Source organism: Heterodontus francisci, chromosome 22 (assembly GCF_036365525.1).
Source record: "Heterodontus francisci isolate sHetFra1 chromosome 22, sHetFra1.hap1, whole genome shotgun sequence".
In the NCBI taxonomy this organism is placed as follows: Eukaryota; Metazoa; Chordata; class Chondrichthyes; order Heterodontiformes; family Heterodontidae; genus Heterodontus; species Heterodontus francisci.
The window spans coordinates 71,508,102-71,529,390 of NC_090392.1; the positions used below are offsets into that span (position 1 = coordinate 71,508,102).

Here is a 21,289-nt window from a genome sequence, read left to right on the forward strand (position 1 = left end):
CATCTATTTCAATCAGCAACCGCACCACTTACCAACAATTTCACACCACTGAAGGTTCTGCGTTAGTCTGTTTTACAAGAGTTCCCCCATGCTACAATAGCTTGATGTTGGTTAGCCTTTTCGTAAAAATTTGTAATAACCAATACGCCATCCATTGCTTAGGCGACCAACACAAAAACATTGCCAGTTTAATAACGGGCAAGATGATAATATATGCATTTTTAAATAGTATCTTAATTCTTACTTTGTCAAATTTGATAAAATAAATGTTGACTTTGTGAGGAGTTATCACAGAATTAACAGAAAGAAATAGGCCAATCAACCTAACTAGTCTCTGCTGGTGTCTATGGTGTCTATACTCCACATGAGCCTCCTCCCATCCTACTTCATGTTACCCTATCAGCAGAACCTCCTATTCCTTTCTCCCTCATGTGCGTATTCAGCTTCCTCTGAAATGCATCTATGCTATTCAACTCAACCACTCTATGTGGTAGCAAGTTCCACATTCTCATCCCCTCTGGGTAAATAACTTTCTCCTGAATTCCTTATTGGATTTATTGTGACGAGCTTATATTTATAACCCTAGTCATATTAATATATTACATGCATCCATAATTAACATTTAAAGGAGCCTGGCATAAATTTGTTGTCATCACGATTTGTTGCCTGTATAAATAAGATTTATTTCCTTAACAGTTCACAGAATTTAATAAAAGGGAACAATCTATGGGAAAAAAGTAAATTACATTAATAACCTCAAAGTTCCAGAAATACTCAGCAGGTCTGGCAGCATTTGTGGAGAGAGAAGTAAAGTTCTGATGAAAGGTCACTGACCTGAAACGTTAACTTTGCTTCTCTCTCCACAGATGCTGCCAGACCTGCTGAGTATTTCCAGCACTTTTAGGTTTTATTTCAGATTTCCAGCATCTGCAGTATTGTATTTTTATTATATTAACAACCTGCTGTTTATATATTAGAACACTCAGTGACTACCTCGCCAGGCCAGGGTGATGCCCATGACAATGGAGAATAGCTACATGCAAAAAAACACTTTTAAAATAGAGGGGAAAAGCGTGAAAAAGCCAAAAGAATGATTTGTTCGGTTCTATCATTGCTCTGCAGAAAAATTGCATTGAGTACAAACGATGCCTCCTTTCTGACAGTTGATGTCTCATTTCCTCTGTCCTCTCTGCACTGGTTGGCGGTTTCTTACTCATTCTTACCTGCATAAATTTGCAAGCCACGGACTGCAAACAGCCGATCTGCCCCAAGCAGCGGCGGCGAAGACTCCTCTAATCCCCCTCTCGGCAAGCTGCGGCCAACTGTTCCGCCCCGGGACCACCTGATTGGTTAACTGTTCAGCTCTGGGTCACATGATTGGCCAGTTTCTCCGTCAATCAGTCGGTCCCGGGACCGCTTCATTTCCATATCCCCGGGGAGCGGCCTCTGATTGGACAGTAGAAGTATCAATCTCGGCGGCCGTGGATATGATTGGCTGGAGCTTTTGGTGTATCCATTTCTCGTCAATCAAGCGTTGTTTTTGCCCAGAGAAGGTGCAGGAAGGAGAGATTTTCCTGGATTGTTATGGTACAGGATTCATATTAAACTCTGCACTACACAGGATGTAACTTTTTCTGTTCGTATAGTTTAGATCTAGATATAATACAAAAGAGGATTGAGTGGTGATGGAGGGTAGGGTCCAGCCGCCCTCTTTGTTACTGGCGGAAATGAGCATTTGACCGTCGGCAACCCACGCCTCCAGTTTTGCCAGGCAGGGTCGGAACTGACGTCCGCTATCAGCAGAACATCTGGGCCGGCGAGACGCTGCAAAAAGAGAGACTTCCGCATTGGGACACAATGGAGAGAGTCTTCAGAGCCTAGAGTCAGAGGCATAGCTAGCAGGTGAGCCTTGTACTGAGTAGTCAAGGTGAGCTTTCCTTTCTTCCTTCCCTCCTTCCGCAGGTGTTCCCCCCAGACTGCTAGGCTTCACCCAGCTACTGACACTCGAGAAAGGGGCTGAACTTGCCATTTGATGCACCTCAATGCAGAAATCAAGAAGGCAGGTAAGTAACATTTGGCGAGTACTTGCTGGGGCTGAGCCCCAAAATGGATTTTAAAAACAGAAGTTCACATTGTTGCATTAGCTGGAAAGTTTCCAACCTGCATTAGTCTGTTTACTCACCTGCAGCCTGAAAGGTTATTGTACTTCGACTTGCTGCATATTAATGAAGGCACACAGTTGGTGATGAGTGATATTTGGGAAGCTGTAATCGTAAAGTCTTGTGAGCTTTTAATGAGTCCTATGATGTTTAGATGTCAGTACACACAATGGATGATTTCATTGTAGAAGTGAAATTGCAGTAGAAAGATTTAAGGGTTGTAATAAAAGCTATTCATGACTGTGCCGTTTTTAATTTTCCCCCACTCTTCCCTCACCCCAAGCCCCATGAAGTACATTACAGTCAGACCACTGCCAAACTGTCTCTTACTATGAAGCAAAGATTTGCTTTGGCTGTTGCGATGGCCGTTCACAATTCTGCTGCTCTGACTGGTAGAAAATTTGTACTTTTTGAATGTAACCCACTGCTACTATTCCTTTTCTGTCTTGTGGGGGGCAGGAGAGCCCTTGGTCTCCAGCACCAGTCGTTTATTTTGCAGTACACTAAAGATTGCTTTGTGAGAACTTAGCTAAGTGAAGCTGGCTGAATTTGAATGAATCCATTCTGTGTTAAATTGTCTTCTAGTTTCTCTCCAACCTTTTTAAAATCTCAAACAAAACTTTGTGTTAAACTAAAATCAACAGGTGCATGATTGAACAGTATGTAACCCTTGTTCTTGTAAATACAATAGAAAATATATATATAAAAAGGTATCTTCATTCATTTAATTCGGGCCTCTTGAGCATCCCTTATTTTAATCACTCCACAGTTGATGACCATGTCTTCGGCTGACTCGGTCCTAAGCTCTGAAATTCCCTCCCTAAATTGCTCTCTATCGCTCTATCACAAAAGGCTATCAGTTCTTCTGCTAAATGTAAAAGCAAAATACTGTGGATGCTGGAAACCAGAAATAAAAACACAGGATGCTATAAATACTAAGCAGGTCAAGCAGCATCTGTGGAGAGAGAAACAGAGTTAACATTTCAGGTCAATGACTCTTCACCTGATGAAAGGTCACAGACCTGAAATGTTAACTCAGTTTCTCTTTCCATTGATGCTGTCAGAGCTGCTGAGTATTTCCAGCATTTTCTGTTTTTATATATTGTGCTAAATGTGTTTGAATTTGCATTAGCTTTTTCGGTAATATCGCTCTCGTGCTCTTTCTCGCTCTCTCTCTTTCTTTTCTGTTTTATCACGTGTTAATTGTTCACTCCCATAAGTGGCAGGGCTACCTTTCTCTACCTTGTCCCATTTCCTTAGTGCATACTTTTGGGATTTCTCTCAGGTTGATGAAATGTTTGTTTATAGTTTTATGATGAATTTTAAGATTTTTTTTTGTGGGTATTTCCTTCCCGGCAAGTTTGTTTGTGGCAAATCAGTCTTATGAATTTTATAAGCTTTTACAAGCCATTAACCTCCTGTCTGTCGCTCTCCATCCTTATCCCATTCATCTCTAAATAGTTGTCTCTTTTTGTTTGACTTTGCTCACAGGTTGACCTCATTTCTTACATGTTCTGCTAAGTCTGACTGGCTTTTTTTTTATATGCACATTTGTCACCCCTCCTCACATTCTGTAACAGAACAGTCTCTGGAGACAATGAGCAGCAGCAAAAGGTAATGTTTCAGTTTAATATTTGCATCCTCCAGACTCTCTTGTGTATTCAAGTCCCATTCCAGAGGCTTGACTACATAATCTAGGCTGACTCTTAGTGTAGCACTGATTCAGTACTGCACTAATCAGAGGTGATGTCCTTTCGATGAGGCATTAAACCGAGGCGCTGTTTGTCCTCTTTGGTGGATGTAAAAGATCCTGTGGCATTATTTGACAGAAGAGCTGGGGAATTCTCCCAGTGTCCTGGCCAATATTTATCTCTCAACCAATGTCACTAAAACAGATTATCTGGTTATTGTTCTCATTGCTGTTTTGTGGCCTTCTTGCTCTGTGCAAATTGGCTGCTGCATTTCCCAACATGGCAAAATTGATTGCATCCTTGTCTAAAGCACTTAATTGGCTGTAAAGCACTTTAGGACATCCTGAAGTTGTGAAAGGTGCTATATAAATACAATTTTTTTCTTTCCCTTCTACCTTCTTTCTGTCCTTGTGTTTATTCAAGCCTTGCCAATTTTCTTTCCTTGTCTCCTGAAGGTGTTGACACCTTCATGTGGTCTGATTCCATCAGTGTTGGTTGCTCTCTGGTTCTTGCTGTAGTGGATATTATTAATGTGTGGTGTATGATACTGAGTATCAAACAGGATGTTCAGTTATAGAGGCAGCACTATCTAGCCCAATTCCATTGCCACATAACACACTCAAATTCCAGTGAGGATTTCTAGATAATGGCTGTTTTCTGCCATCCTCAACCCAAGCACATTGAGGCCATTTGTAGCATTTGCATTTTTCTGGGGATGGGAGACTTCAGTTACGTGTATAGATTGATGAAGCAGGGGCTGTTCTCCTTAGAGAAGGTCAAGAGGAGATTTGAGAGAGGTGTTCAAAATCATGAGTCTGGACAGAGTAGATAGAGAAAAAGTGTTCCCATTGGTGGAAGGGTGGAGAACCACATGACACTGATTTAAGGTGGTTGCCTCTGGTTCTTTTGCCAATGTGAGGCAAGCCTTTTCTTATACAGTGAGTGTTTAGGATCTGGAATGCACTGCCAGAGTGTGGTGGAGGCAGATTCAATCATGGCTTTCAGAATAGAATTGGATAATTATTGATGAGAAAATTTGCAGGGCTGTGGGGAAAAGGGAGGGGAGAGGGCCTAGCTGAGTCACTTTGAGAGCCAGCATGGACACGATGGGCTGAATGGCCTCCTTCTTCTGTGCTGTAACCTTTCTAGGATTCTATGTAACACTGCCTTGGTTAAAATGAGCTAATCCAGCATAGCTTGGCAATTTGAATCTTCAGCCACCTTGACCGGTCTGGCTAAGCTGTTCACTGAATAAACTCGCCAACCATTGGTGGAGGAACTAATCATTTTTAAAAGTTCCAAAAGCAATGTCTCTACCCTGTTTTTTTTTTTTCCACTAAGGTTTCTCTTATTTTCAGCCAATATGTTTCTCAATGATTTTCTATCATACTTTTACCTCTTGAATCCAATGCTCAATAATGCCTTGTGGTGAAGCATCTTTTGTCTCGGGTGCCTGTACCTTTAATAATTTGGGTTAGGTGTCACCCTGAATTTCCTGTATATGAGTGACCAATATGAAGGCATGTCCAGTATGTGGTGATCCAAGTCAATCCTCACTGGGCCATTCTGGCCTACAGTGTGCTAATCTAAAAAACAGTTCATACTTGTACAGAGTTCTTTAAGCAAGGTAAGTTACCCAACAAGCTCTGGGGGTTTTATTCAGACTGAGAGTCATATCGTTTCACTCTGCTGGGGTGTTGGGTTTCTCACTCAGCATTGTCATTCCACATTAGTGAAAAATCTAAGAAAATCTATGGGTAAATATGGGTCATTGAGATATATTATTTTGATAGGCAGCCCATTAGTGAAGTGTATATGTGTAATAACACACGACATTTACAGAGTGACTAGTTTTTCCAGCTAGTGTACAACATTTCAAAGCCAGTTTTTAATAAAGAACTTGGGTGTAGACGTTTTCTAAGTGGATCAAAATTCAGTTCTTCTGATGAGTTGATAGGTTAAAATACACTTTCTCATGTAGAGAGGGTATGGAGGGAGGTTTTGGTAGCTCACACAAATTTACAAGTGGTTACCTTTCAGTGAGGGTTGAAATCTTCCATTAAATTTATCTGTATTTGGATTCACTTCTGTAGGAAGCATTCCAATCTGTGTGTCTCCCAGCCTTCCCGTGGGCAATAAATGCTGGCCTAGCCAGCAATGCCCACATCCCCATAAATGAATTTTTTTTAAAAAGCCTCTCCGATGAACACCGCCCCTCCGATCATCCCCTCTTGCTCCTTTCAACAGTTCAGAATTGTCAAATCTTCCTTCCATTCTGCTGTCGCAGATGTATGGAATTTAGTACCCAGATTAGTACTGGTTTAGAAACTGAAAATGCTGGAAATACTCAACAGATCTGGCAGCATCTGTGGGGAGAGAGAAACTGTTAATCTTTCAAGTTGAGAACCTTTTCACTAATACTGATTCATGATACGTAAAATCAGGAGAATTTTTTTGTGTTACAATCTGAAAAACTCTGCCGAAAAGGTTGGCGGAAGCTGATTCAGTAGCAACTTTCAGAAGGGAATTGGATGTATACTCGGAAAGGAAAATTTTGTAGGGCTATGGAGAATAATCAAAGGAATGGGACTAATTAGCCCTTTCAGAGAACCAGCAAAGTATGGTTCCAACTTGGCAAATTGGCTGAAGGGTCATTGACAAAGGTCTGAGAGCTGGTTGTCTGTCTGCTACCTCAGTTGGGACGTGGTGCGACATGGGTGATCGGAAATTTGCAGATTCTCTAGGCTTTGTTAGAACAGCATTTCTTTGGTACTAAAAAAAAAAATCCACAGCAACAAGAAACAAAGGGCGGCGCAGTGGTTAGCACCGCAGCCTCACAGCTCCAGGGACCCGGATTCGATTCTGGCTACTGCATGCGCGGAGTTTGCACGTTCTCCCTGTGACCGCGTGGGTTTTCGCCGGGTGCTCCAGTTTCCTCCCACAAGTCAAAGACTTGCAGGTGATAGGTAATTTGGCCATTGTAAATTGCCCCTAGCGTAGGTAGGTGGTAGGGAATATGGGATTACTGTAGGGTTAGTATAAATGGGTGGTTGTTGGTCGGCACAGACTCTGGGCCGAAGGGCCTGTTTCAGTGCTGTATCTCTAAAATAAAATAAAAATAATTTAAAAAGTCAAGGGAATTGCAGCTGCTGCAACAAGTAGTGGGGCAATTATTTTTGGGTAGTTTGAAGTGTTTTTAAGTGTTTTTTTTGATACACTGGAGAATTGAGGCTGGCATAAGCAGAGACCTCTGTGGGTTTGTTGCTCATGGCAGAAATGGTAAAAGTGCTGTTCAACTGAATTTTCAGAAAAATGGTGCAATTTAGTGCTTTTCCTGAATTCTGGGGAAGGTCTGTCAAAGGAGGAATGTGTTCTATTTTTCTATGGAATGGCAATGAATATTCCAACATCTTGAGGTGAAGGAGCGAGAGAATATTTGTATTTGGTGTTTTTGAAGAGGCGTTCTGGTTTCATGTTGTGTAGCTTCCAGTATTGAGAGACTGTTCCAATCCAATATTCACCTTTGCCCCCCCACCCCCACTCCACTTCTCCTGCCAAACCACTTCTGGCCTCTTCATACAAACGAAGCAAAGTTGTCTCTGTGTTCACTTGCAGTTGTTTTCCCTACGTAAACTTCAAGGCATCTCGTCAAGGCTGCAAGTTTTCAAGGGAAAACAAATTAAATTGTGGCATGCAATTCTTAAAACATCAGTAAAATTCATGGATTGAAAATGGAATTCCACTTATTCAGTGACTATATACCAGCGGGCCCTGATCGTAGCTATTTCAATATGAAGGGCAAGGCTACTGTTTTTCTCTTTTCACAGAAAGAAATGGACAGAATCATGGCGTGTGATTTCCCCTAGAGCACGGTTTTTTAAAAAAAAACTGACTTTCGTGGAATAAAAGCAGAATTTGACTGTCTACCAGTGGCTTTTAATATGGTATGTCCAGATCCTTCCTGGCCATTTAATGTGTTAGGTACAGATCATGCCTGGCCATTGGCAATGTCTGAGATGTATAGTAATATTTGTGACTATATTGTTGCTGCTGCTTACACTAAATTCTAGCAATACGTTGTAGAAATTCTCCACCCAAGCTTTATCTCACTGTCACTTTGCTCTGCTCCTGTGTGCTTATCTTTATGACAGAGGAGCAATTCTTCCCGGATATTCCTAGTTGTCATTCTCCACTAGCAAGTTGAGTTGCAGGAAATTAATTGAGCTTGACATTGAAGGAGTCCAGGTAGCTTTTGGTATCTGCTCATCTTGAAATGAGGTCCACATTTGGATTATGGTGGTCCTTTCCTCAGTGGCTCCCCATCTTTACTACCTTGCTTAAGTATGTTGGATAATGAGTTTGTTCCACGCTTTGTGTGTTTAGAGGACCCTCATCCGAAAGGAAAATGAGCCATTTCTACAGTGATTGGGATTACAGATGTCACAATTTATTAACTAATTGCCCTCCTGTACTGCTTCCTTCAGTGCTGGGACAAGGTATCTGCTTCACGTGGATATATGTGGCATATTCAGCCTGACTTGTTTCAGTAGGGGCGGCACAGTGGTTAGCACCGCAGCCTCACAGCTCCAGGGACCCAGGTTCGATTCTGTGTACTGCCTGTGTGGAGTTTGCAAGTTCTCCCTGTGAACGCGTGGGTTTTCGCCGGGAGCTCCGGTTTCCTCCCGCAGCCAAAGACTTGCAGGTGATAGGTGAATTGGCCATTGTAAATTGCCCCTAGTGTAGGTAGGTGGTAGGGAATATGGGATTACTGTAGGGTATTATGCTGTAGAGTATAAATGGGTAGTTGTTGGTCGACACAGACTCGGTGGGCCGAAGGGCCTGTTTCAGTGCTGTATCTCTAAATTAAAAAAAAAAAAAATTTAAGCCTTACAGGGGATTGCATTTGGTTTTCTGCCTCGAACAGCACTCAGCTCAATGGTTTCCAATTAACAGTGGGTGAAGGTATCATTTTCCTGTCCTTGACAAGGCTCTTGATGTTGGAAGCAGCTGCTTCTTCATACACGAGAAGATTTAAGCCCAGTCACTTTACAAATTGTGATGGCAGTATGCTGGATGATGGGATGTGGATTGGTGCACATTATTCCACATCTTCCCAAATAGCGCTTTTTTTTTTCTCTCTCTGTCTGAATTGTGCCAGAGTCGAAGGTAGTGAGTGCAAGCCCAAGTGAATCCTGACAGAGAAAGGAGAAAGCGAGTCACCCTAGGATCTTGGCACATCTTGCAGCTAGTTTCCTTTGGAGTTGGAGATGTGACAGCTGGTTACTTTGCATTCCTAATTGCTGTGGATGAGTTATGGCACGGGGAAGGGAAGTCAAAAACCTTTATAATTTGGTAAAAACACTGGGACCCCATAGCTAGCTATCTTCTGTAACTTCTCATTTCTACGTGGTTTCAATTTTTGTGTGTTTGTACTTCCTTGAATTCTGTTTTATTTTGCCCTTTGATCTTCCTCCTTCGATCCCATCATGATCTTCCCAAACAATATTATGACATTTTGTACAATATTGCCATAGTGACACTCAGTCCGGGGACAACTTAGCAAAGGGCAATAAACTGCTGCTTTGTTATTACTGTATTGTGGTGGCAGGTGTTAATGCATTTTTATTTCTTCTCACTTTCGATGTAAGTAAGTGGGAAGTGTCCAGTTAAGCTCGCTCACAAGTTCTATCGAACGTGTTTGGAGACCAGAAATACTAGTTGTCCTAAAATAGACTTGGTTGTGTCATATATCTTCCCTGGTAAGGAGCTTAATCTCAACTAGTTCTAGTGATTGACCTCCACATTATCTGCTCATAATCACATTGCTGTTTGTGGGAGCTTGCTGTGTGTGAATTGGCTATTGTGTTTTCTTACATTACAACAGTGACTACATCTCAAAAGTATTTAATTGGCTTGAAGCTTGTTGGGCACCTTGGGGTTGTGAAAGCTGCTATATAAATGCAATTTCTTTTTTTCACCTGCCTACCTACTCAAAGCAGCACCGAATCTTCCCATCACTTCATTATTGCCTTCAATAAACTCTGCTCATAATCCCATGCTCCTCAATTGAAATTAATCTAATGCGAGAGTTCTACTGAATGATGAATATCATGGGAACGTCTTGCAAAACCCTTCATATTTAAAAAAAAACTCTAGCATTTAGCTGAACATAATGTTCTACAGCCCTCAATTATACTGGATTCGAACACAAGAACGCAAAAAGTAGGAGCAGGAGTAGGCCATTCAGCCCCTCAAGTCTGCCCCGCCATTCAATAAGATCATGGCTGATCTGTCCCAGGCCTCAACTCCTCTTTCGGGCCTGTTCCGCCTAACCCACGAGTCCCCGAGATTTCAAAAATCTATTTACCTCCTCCTTAAATACAATTAGTGACCGAGCCTCCACAACTGTCTGAGGCAGAGTATTCCAGAGATTCACCACCCTCTGAGAGAAGAAATTCCTTTGCATCTCAGTTTTAAATGTGTGCTCCCTTATTCTGTAACTATGTCCCCTAGGCTGAGATTCCTCCACTAGTGGAAACATCTTCTCAACATCTACCCTGTCGAGCCCCCTTAAAATCTTAGATGTTTCAACAAGATCACCTCTCATTCTTCTAAACTCCAGTGAATAAAGACCTAACCTGTTTAGCCATTCTTGATAAGACAACCCCTTCATCCCAGGAATCAGCCTAGTGAACCTTTTCTGAACTGCCTCCAATGCTAGTATATCCTTCCTTAAATACGGGGAGCAAAACTGTACGCAGTACTCAGGGTGTGGCCTCACCAACACCCTGTACAGTTGTAATAAGACTTCCCCATTTTTAAACTCTAACCCCCTAGCAATAAAGGCCAAAATTCCATTTGCCTTCCTAATTACTTGCTGCACCTGCATGCTAACCTTTTGTGTTTCCTGTACAAGAACATCCAGATCTCTCTGTACTGCAGTATTTTGTAGTCTTTCTCCATCTAAATAATCTGCCTTTTTATTCTTCCTACCAAAGTGGGTTACCTCACACTTTCTCCACATTTAACTCCATCTGCCAAGTTTTTGCCCACTCACTTAACCTGTCTACATCCCTTTGCAGATTCTTTGTGTCCTCATCACAGCATGCCTTCCCACCTATTTTTGTATCGTCAGCAAATTTGGATACTCTGCACTCTGTCCCTTCCTTGAATGAAGAATATTGTGTTGGTTGGAAGGGTCTGTCAATAAATAATTTTTAAAAAGCGTGAACCTTAACCTATTTTTAAAAAAGTGATCCATGTAGTGTCTGTCTGGTTTAATGGGCTGTTTTAAAAGTGCTGTATGATGGCAAACATTTCCTGATGTATTTACATAATTATTGCTCTCTGGAATTAGCTTGTAGCTTACACCATTGAAATGCTGTGGACATGTTAATGTGGGGTTTTAAAAACATTTTGCCACAGAGTCAGAAACAATCTGGGTTACTAGTTTTAGATTTTTTTCATCTCGGTCCATCCGCCAAGTTATTTCCTTTCTCAGTGAGAAAGCTGAATAAAGGCCTGAGAAAGAAACCATCCAAATTCACAGGGAAGCTTGAGCCATGGTGATGGGCGATGCTGAGGTTGAGTTTCAATGCTTCTAGACTCTTGTGTCCCGAGCACTAGGCCTTGCTACTTGCACGTCTGTGACCTTGGTTGACCATCTAGGATTTACTCGCTCTCCGTGGTAACTCAGTCGCTTCAACGCTGGAAATATTTCCCCTTTCTCCCCTATCCCTTTCGGTTCACAACGCTGCCCCACCTGCCCCCGTCCTCCTACATCCTTGTGAACTAGGGTAATTGCAGCACAGGAAGGGGCCATTCGCCCCATCAACCCCATGCCAGCTGTCTGTCGAGAAATCCAGTCTGTCCCCGTAGCCCTGCAAGTTTATTTCACTCAAGTGTCCATCCAATTTCCTTTCAAAATCATTGATTGTCTCCACTTCCACCACCCTCGTCGGTCGTGAGTTCCAGCTCCTTACCACTCACTGCGATTTAAAAAAAAAAAAGTTCTTCCTGACATAGCCCCTTTGTATCTCTTGCCCAAAACTTAAATGTGTGTCCCATAGTCCTTGTACCATCAGCTAATGGGACAGGTTTCCTTTGTCAACGTTTTGTAAACCTGTCAGAATCTTGTACAGCTCTATTAAATCTCTCCTCCACCTTCTTTGCTCCAGGAAGAACAACCTCAGCTTCTTCAACTTAACCTTGTAGCTAAAATCCCTCATTCCTGGAACCATTCTAGTAAATCTCCTCTGCACCCCCTCAAGGGCCCTCACATCCTGTCTACAGTGTGTTGACCATGTTACGACTGAAGTTAGGGGGAGTGCACTGTAAGTTCAGTCCCATTTCTCCACAGGTCACAACATATATTTAAATTTTCCCACTTATCAAAACTATCAATTAGATACTCTTATTTTTCTCCCAGAATAAAGCACACCAATCAGGCTTCTTTAATAAACAACTAAATTATCCGTTTATTATAAACCAAGTCTTAACCAATAATGAAGTAAAACAAACTGTTACTACCTGGTGAGAAAGAGGTCTAGGGTTCCCTTTCAGTCTTCACCTGGTCTTACTGTAACAAGGTTTAATTTTAAACACGCCATATTTTTAACTCCCGCTTGGTGAACCCTTGTTGGCCACTTTCCAATTATAAGACAAAGAAACCAGCACAAACAGGTTTTCTTAAATTTCAACCTTCTTTTCTTTAAACTTAAACTTAAACTATAACTCAGTTGACGCCTACAGATACATGACGTGCCCACGCTAGCATGCATATGCGATACACACATGCAAATAGAGACAGAAAGGTGCAGAAGAAAATTAAAGTGGAATAAATTTGAGGCCATATCTGAAGAGTTGTTTTTATGATCCTTCGAGCTCACTAGAGTCCTTTATTGTAGGTAGATCTTGCTTTTCGTTGGGCCCAGTATTCTTCTTAAACCTTGTTCGCTGTAGGAGACTTTTCTGTCTTGGGGTTCACGTGTCTTCAGTGGATTCAGAGGCTTGTGAGAAAGAGATGGGAGCAGACAGGAGCGATCTCAGTTCAGGAGCCCAAACAGTCCATTTTGAGTTCAAACTCTCTATGGCCAGTTCAATGAAAACCCTGGAACAGCCAGTTGGTCATGTGACCAGCTGGTCTAACCAGTCCTGGCCGTTTCGAGATTGCATTCTCCTTAGCAGGCCCTGGAATGCGCTTCCTCACCTTCGATGTCTGTTAGTATGTAAATGTTTTTTTCTAGCCACGGCTGATCTGTTTAACAAGTCATTTCCTCACTCCAACAACAGTTAAAAATCAATGTTCATGACAAAATTGATGTGCCTCATTCTTGGCAGGTAGGGGCCTAGGTTGGCAATACGCACAAATGGAAATATTAAAGCCCCTTATTTTATCCTAGCCCTCACCCACACACACATACGTTCACAACTGGTTAACTGGGAAATAAAGGGATTTTTGTTTATCGCTGTTACCAAGAAATAGAAGGATTATGGAAGTATGGAAGATCTTTGTTTTGACGAGGTGTCCCAAAGGCGAATAGGCAGCTGTCAATGGAATCTTCCTAGTATAGTTCTTTCCAGGCGATGTTGATGATTCATTTGGGTAGGGTTCAAAATGATGCAGCACAGAAAGCTCCAGTCAGGCTTTACAGCAGGAAGCAGCAAAAAGGATTTTTCTTAGGTCTTATAGCAGCAATATAGCAGTAAAGGTTTCTTCAAATGCAGGGGGAAACAGTACAACTTGATGCAAGAATTTTTCAAAGAGAGAAAGATATCAACTGTCTTCTCCTGGCAGGCACACAGCAACTCCTTCCTTCTGTTTTTAGCCAAATCAACTGGCTTTTTTAACAGTTCAAAATGAAACCAACTTTTTCCAGAAACAAGTCCTATGACAACCATAAATCCTGGCCTATCCCCTGCTGAGCTATTTGCAAACAGATGCTTTCCAGTAAAACCTGCCCATCAGCTAACCTTCTGACCTTCCCTTTTGTTTTTTAAACCACAAAGTTCAGCAATCTCCATATGACTCAACGTCTAGATTTTAGCTATAAGCTCGTTAAGACATATTTTACAAAAGAAATGGAAGCAGTGTCGTAACAACCAGAACTGGATGCAAAACTCTAGTTGTGGCCTAACCAGAGCTTTATAAAGGTTCAGCATAACTTCCCTGCTTTTGTACTCAATAACTGTGTTTATGAAGCCCAAGATCTCTTGTGCTTTGCTAACTACTCTCTCAATATGTCCTGCCACCTTCAAAGATCAATGCACATGAACTCTCGGGTCCCTTTGTCCCGTTAGAATTGTGCCATTAAATCTATATTGTGTCTCCCTATCCCTTCTGCCAAATTCTCTATTCAATTCCATCTATTGCATGCCTGCCTATTCTGCTAGTCTATCTTTGTCCTGTTGCAGTCGATTGGTATCATCCTCACTGTATGTCATACCTCCACATTTGGCATCATCAGCAAATTTTGAAATTTAACTCTGTATTCCAATATCCAAGTCGTGGCACTGAATCTTGGAACACGACTGTCTACCATCCTCCAGTCTGACAAACAACCATTTACCATGACTCGCTGTTCTGTCCTTAAGCCAATTTGTTTTAGCCAAGCTGACACTGACCCTCCTAATACATGAGCCTCAATTTTGTTAAAAATTTTAACTGTCCTACTACTCAATAGAAAAATGTTTCAGTTCATTAGGAACAGGGAAACTTGTAGGATGTTATAAAGTAGTGCAATTTAAGGAAATCTATGAGCATGTGTGGAGTGTTTTATTAACATCCCTCTGTCTGATATGTTGTAAACATGCCAGTGTTTCAACTTCTGTTTTCTCAGGTTGCCAGGCTTATAACTTTGGTGTTTGTGACTGCAACAAACTGGAACTGAATTACTGGGTCATCTTTTTCTGCATCTGACCAGAGAATAGCTTTCATTGTGTGAAGGGTATTGTAGTTTTATTGGTTTACATATAAATCCCATCAGCTGCAGTTCAAATTGTGCTGTTCAATTGTGCGAATCTGCTGTCTAGTACATGATAAGAACCTCGTTCCACACATACCATCTTTGTTCTTTTCTAAAAATTGCTGATTGGTCACAAACCAAAAACGCTGTTCGTGCTTTTCTTGCACTGAATTACTTCCAAAAGCTTGTTCACTTTCCCCTCTCCCTTTTCTTTTCCACTCTCATAGCTTGTTCACTTGAGCATTTGCTTTGTTTATCCTTTTTGTTATTTTTCATGTTTCATTCTCATTTTATTTTTGTGCTACCATTTCTTAACTTTCTGATTTTCTCCCGCCCCCCCCCCCCCACCCCATTTTTTGATTTCAAGATTATAAAACATTCAGGTACCGTATTTCATTGATGCTGACTGTGGGGATCAGGGCCAACTGAGGTTAGGAGGAACTGGAGCTTGGAGAGCAGAGGAGGGTGTGCAAATAAGTTGTTCGTAGCCGAGTGTAAGAGATTCAAAGTAGGAGGAATAGAGTAGAGTTTAGAAAGATATGGTGATTGGGGGGGGGGAAGGTTTTGCAATCTGTAATTGTGCTATGTCTTTTTTTTTGTGCCTACTCTGCATTAGTTTGTTCATTTTTTAAATGTTAGGTATTTTTGGGAGGGAAAATTTCTAACCCAATTCTGAAGATTTGGAAACATCCTGTAAATTGTCAAGTACGCTCGTAGAACATGTCATAACTGGTACCAGAGCTATGAATTTCTTTATTGAGAAACCCACGTGAAAGGCTAACACTGACAGTATATGACAGCACCGAAGAACAAAACAGGATGTGATGAATCAGCAAATATGATTACGAAATAGCAAACCTAGGTTTTTAAAAACCCAAAGAAAGGGGAAGGAAGTAGTGAGGAAGGTAAGGAGTTCCATTGCTTTGACATCGTTCCTAAAGGAACATTTTCTTTCCAGAATGCAGTGAAGCTTGCCTTTTGAGTTTAGGACGAACAGGAGAGTTGCGTGGAGCAGAGCACTGGCTACGGTTATCAGTTAAACAGAGTACGATGTGGAAAGAGAGCACAATCGATTTGAAGATCTATCTTGGTGTGAATCACAAGGCCAGATATTTTAAATACCATGTGTACCCGTGTAAAAGTTGATCCGTATAAATGTCGACTCATTTTTTTAGGCCAAAAAATCTTAAATGTTTCCTGTACCTTGTGTAAAAGTCAGCCTTAACTTTCAGAGTGTAGGCAGAACATTCTAATAATGCACTAATATAAATACCCAAACGTTCAGCTAGGACCCCCACATTTTTTTCAGTATGGTGCCAAGGAAGAACAACAAAGACCAGGTGTTTTACATAAAGAAAACAAATTTGCTCATCTGGGACGTGTTAAAATTGCACCTCGTGGATGATGATGTCGCTGCGGTTCGATCATAGAACACTGATATTGCAGTGATTTCTAGAGGCCTTCCTCGCGTGGTCCAGCTATTAGATTTCAGTATCTGTCTGTCTCCATGGTGGCTATAATCTTGTTAATAAAAGTTCAAAAATATGACGTGTCAAAGTCAATTCACAAAAATTCAACCTTGACACAAGTATGTATGGTATTTACTTCACAGGAATATTCATGGTAAGTTGAAAGTGTCTCTTGTTCTGTCTCTTTCTCTGCATTATGGGCAATGCATGTTGTGTTAATAATTTGAAGAGGTTGCTTTCATGAGCTGAATTGATGTAGACAACTACCATTGTTGATGTGGTCTGCTCAGTAGGAAGCTTCGACCTAGTAACAGAGATACTGTTCTATAGCTATAGACAATATGCTAGGCCAACTTGGCAGGTAGTTTGTGTCCCTATACTTTTGTATTCTCTCTCTTCACCCATACGGAGTCCAAGGGGCCACAGTACGAGCCCCAGCGCAAAGTTTCTTTAGTGAGTCTTTGTTTCATTAGGCATCTGATGCTCTGAAGTTAATGGATTATGCCATGAGTATCCAATTTTACATATGAACCTTGCATCACAGAATTAGGTAAAAGTAATACAGAGAACAGTGGGAACTTCAAGCCTTTTTATTCTGCAACAGATTCTATAAGTTAAGTAAACCAATATGTTTTATCAACTGGCTTCTTGATTTTTGTGTTTTATTTCTTCAATAAACTTTATTATATAGTTGGTAGCCTGAGTAATAGTATGGCTGTCAATCAGGAACATAGTGTTAACCCTTTTTTTTTGTGTCTGCTCAGTAAAAGGGTTAATTGTTCAACTTCTGGCCCACTTTTCTCTGAACACTTCACTATGACTATGGCCATGTGTTGGTTTGATGGAAATGTGAGCTTGCTTGTGGGAGTGAACCTTTTGTTTGAGTTTGAGGACAAAGTATCTGGAGAGCATGCAGATCATAATGGAAAGAATGACAGCTGGCGGTGAGAGAGAGGTTTCCGATCAGACTGCAGGCCTTCTACTGTATCCCTTCAGGAACCAGAGCGAGATACTAGAAGGACCTCCTCAGCTGTGATCAAATTTTGGAAGAACTTGATATTTTATAGTACTTACTTGGCGGGAGGGGGCGGGGAAAGAAGCATCATCAAGGACTGAAATCCCCTTGGGCAGCTTCAGGTGTGGCCAAGACTTTTAATTTGAAATCAAAAAAGGTCGATAGATGAAGAAAGAACAAAGGTGATATTTTTCAAACGCAAGAGAAGTTGACTGTTTGTGTACTTGAGACACATGAGGAAACTGTCATCTCAACATTGCTGATGGCAACTTTACATGTTCATATGACATTTCTTAGTCTTGTTTAAAAATGAGATAATTCCTGTGCTGAAATAATACACCAGATGATCAAACAAAAATGTTAAAAGAAAGTCTATAAAGTATCTTTTTTGAAGTGTAGTCACTGTTGTAAGAAACACTGGCCAATGTGCACAATGAATTTCCACAATCTGCAATATGATTATGACCACATAATCTGTTTTTGTAATGTTAGTTGAACGATAAATATTGACCAGCACAGCAGGGATGTTCTTCTTCAAAATAGTGTCATGGGATCTTTTACATCCACCTGAGCAGGCAGACAGGGCCTTGGTTTAACTTCTCATCTGACAATGTAAGCATATATTTTTGGGGGGGAAAAAATTACACTTTATTCATAACATTTGTAAAAATGTATTGCATAACAGTTCCAATTTGACATTACATAAAAGTACAATACGGATCTGTTTCAGTACAGTATATGAGGTGCCTCACTGCACTTGCCGTTACAAGTTCTATTTATAGTCTACATTTACATTATATGTCAAACATTCTCTGCATACAGCCCGAGGGGTTTTTACACTGGTTCCAGCCCCTCTGGTATACTAGGGTGGGAGGGCCTCAGACAGTGGCCTTTCCCTATTGAGCCTTTGCAGAGATTGCCCTGAGCTTTAGTGCGTCCCTCAGCACATCATCCTGGACCTTGGAATGTGCCAGTCTGCAACACTTGGTCGTTGACAGCTCTTTGCACTGGAAGACCAGCAAGTTTCGGGCAGACCAAGGTGCGTATTTCACCGAGTTGATGTTTATCTCCGTGTGCGTCCCTGGGAGTAGCCCATAGAGCACTGAGTCCTGCTGCTCAAGTCTTCGGTGTGCGATTTCAACCGGCAGCCTTCTGACTCGGGCCACGGCTGATAGATACCTAGCTCGCTATTGCGGCCATCAGTAATTTCTGATCCGGTGCCTTTTAAGAATGGTAAAAATCAAGATTTTTTATTGTCATAGAAATATAGAAACATAGAAAATAGGAGCAGGAGTAGGCCCTTTGGGCCTGCTCCGCCATTCAAAAAAGATCATGGCTGATCGTCTAATTTAGTACCCTGTTTCTCACTTTCTCCCCATTAAAGGACATGGCTGTATTGTTATGGTCTGATCTGTCCAACACAGAAGGTTTGAGATTGTGAGGACTGATGATGTGTGGTTTTTAAGAAGTGAATGAATAGAAAGTGGAGTTATCAGCTAAAGAGTAGATAGGCTTGGATGGTGAATGTATGACTTCCTTAATTGAAAGGAGGAACAGGGTGGCTGTCCAAGGTAGGAGGAGGTTCGTGTGGAGTATAAATACAGTGTGGACCTGTTGGGTCAAATGGACTATTTCTGCACTGTAAGTACTTGTGTAAAGTGAGGGATTTACAAAGTATTACAAGAGTCAGGTGATGAGCCATCCAGTATAATACAAACTGAATTACTTGAGAAAAACTAAAAGCCATGAACATAGTACCAGGTTTAATTTGTAGGGGCCATTAAAGAGGATGGTAATGTCCAAGGCTACAACCAATGATTCACAACGTGTTTAAGAGTAGAGTTCCAAAGGCACCAAGACCATCTGTGATCTTGCCAAAAGTATTACTAGCAATCGTTGATTAGCTCAGAACTTCCAAGGTATGGGTAATTCGATAGTTAGTATATCGATGGAAAGCAATGATGGAGAGGAAACATGGTGGTAAATTCAAGGGTCTGAACGATCGCTTTTTCAGTAGTTGTGTAAATGTGAGCAAAAAGAAGGAAATGTGGACTGTGAGTGAGAGCTTAAAGCTCCTTCATGATGTGTGGAGCTCAAGTATTTGGATGCCAGCTCTGCTGTTGTGTTAAATGCATTGACTCCAAGTAAAGCCGAGTCATAACAAACAAGTGCCTCTCTGCTCCTCATAGCTGCATGTTCTGCGAACTGGTGAGAGGCTATTGTACTCACTGCTGAACAGATTTGTCATTTTTGTTATATTTTTCACACATCATTACATATTCTCATGTCACTGCTGTTGCTAGTTACTGACCGCTGCTTGTCCTGGTGTTGCAGGCAAGTCGTGCGTTCTTGTTGATGGCCTACTTTAAACATGGTTTAAAACATATCTCCTGGCTGCTTCTTCATTTTCTTTCTTAACTGCACAGAAAACCAAATCCAGAGCACTTCTCGTACAATGTGTTTATTTTGAGGTGCAGTTGTTACACTGGAGAATCTTCTTTGGCCTCCTCATCTCAAGAGACAATAGATAAGCGCCTGGAGGTGGTCAGTGGTGTGTGGAGCAGCGCCTGGAGTGGCTATAAAGGCCAATTCTAGAGTGACAGGCTCTTCCACAGGTGCTGCAGATAAAATTTGTTTGTGGGGACTGTTACACAGTTGGAGAATATTGCAGCTATTTTGTGTACAGTAATGTGTAACAAACAACAATGAAATGCATGACCAGTTAATCTGTTTCACTGTGTTAGCTGAGGGTGGATTGATGGATAGCCACCACTAGAACACTCTCTGCTATGTTTTAAATAGCACCTCAGAATCTTCAATGCCCACTGGAATACTGAAATAGACAAAGCTATTTAATGCCTCATCCAAATGGCAGCATTTCTGATTAATGCAGCACTCCCCCAAGACTGCACTGATTTGTGCACATAATCTCTTCTGGCAAGTCTTAGAGATGGGTTTGCACTTGGGGCAAGCCACTATCTGGTGTACTGAGCCACGCAGACCAGGGACCAGTGCTGGCTGGTCTCTACATCTGTGGGGCTAGGGAAAGGGAGAAAATCGTCCAAGGACTGTATTGAGAAAGTAAATTTGAATGGACATTAAGTGATGATGGGATTAACCTTGACTGCGACCAGTGTGATGATCAAGTAGTCCTGCTGATGCTCAACTATCTAGACCCTGCCATGAAGGTTAGTTATTTGGGTGAGAATACTGCCACCTGAGGAACTACACCTCTGTTATCCTTTGGGAGAAGGGAGGCTGGGAATGAGTGTGACATGATCGCTCTAGAGGCTGGCACATACGTACCTCTCTCACTCTTTTTTTTTTTATTTTTGAAACTATGCGGCCAATATAGACTGTACACAAATATTGACCGCCTTGTGTATTAGCCGAGACTCCTCTCTTTAGATTCAACAGGTTAAGGTAGACTGGATATTTATTTGGTGGCCATTTGATTGTGTAAACTTAAATAATAACTCAGCCAGCCTCATGGGAAATGATGATAGGCACTGGAGATCAAGATGTAGAATCAATTTGGGTAGAAGTAAGAAATCGCAAGGGAAAAAAGACCCTGGTGGGAGTAATCTATAGGTCCCCAAGCAGTAGTTCTGCAGTGGGGCACAGTATAAACCAGGAAATACTAGGGGCTTGTAAGAAAGGTACGGCAATAATCATGGGTGATTTTAATATGCATATAAACTGGATTAATCAAATTGGCAAGGGTAGCCTCGAGGGAGAATTCATTGAATTTATTGGAGATTATTTTTGGAGCAATATGTTGTGGAACCAACCAGGGAGCAGGCTATTCTAGATTTGGTATTATGTAATGAGGTGGGATTAATTAATGATCTCATGGTTAAGGATCCTCTAGGGAAGAGTGATCATAGCATGATAAAATTTCAAATTCAGTTTGAGGGCAGGAAACTGGAGTCCCACACTAGCATTCTGGAGTTAAAGATAATTACATAGGCATGAGGACAGATTCGGCCCT

At 41.5% G+C, this 21,289-nt stretch overlaps 2 protein-coding genes across 4 annotated transcripts in view; one reads left to right on the forward strand and one right to left on the reverse strand.

The window, feature by feature from the left end:
* slc37a4a (solute carrier family 37 member 4a) overlaps window positions 1–1,332 on the reverse strand; it is a 42,915-nt gene extending 41,583 nt beyond the window's left edge. For 2 of the 3 annotated variants that reach the window (XM_068054002.1, XM_068054000.1), the window contains exon 1: window positions 1,224–1,332. The gene's annotated coding sequence lies outside the window, so the exon portion shown is untranslated. The remainder of the gene's footprint in view (window positions 1–1,223) is intronic. The other variant, XM_068054001.1, reaches the window with a different exon arrangement.
* Window positions 1,333–1,908: 576 nt separating this feature from the next.
* The window catches only part of LOC137381425 (proprotein convertase subtilisin/kexin type 7-like), a 233,323-nt gene continuing 213,942 nt past the window's right edge, over window positions 1,909–21,289 (forward strand). The window contains 1 exon segment of the mRNA XM_068054003.1: window positions 1,909–2,063. The gene's annotated coding sequence lies outside the window, so the exon portion shown is untranslated.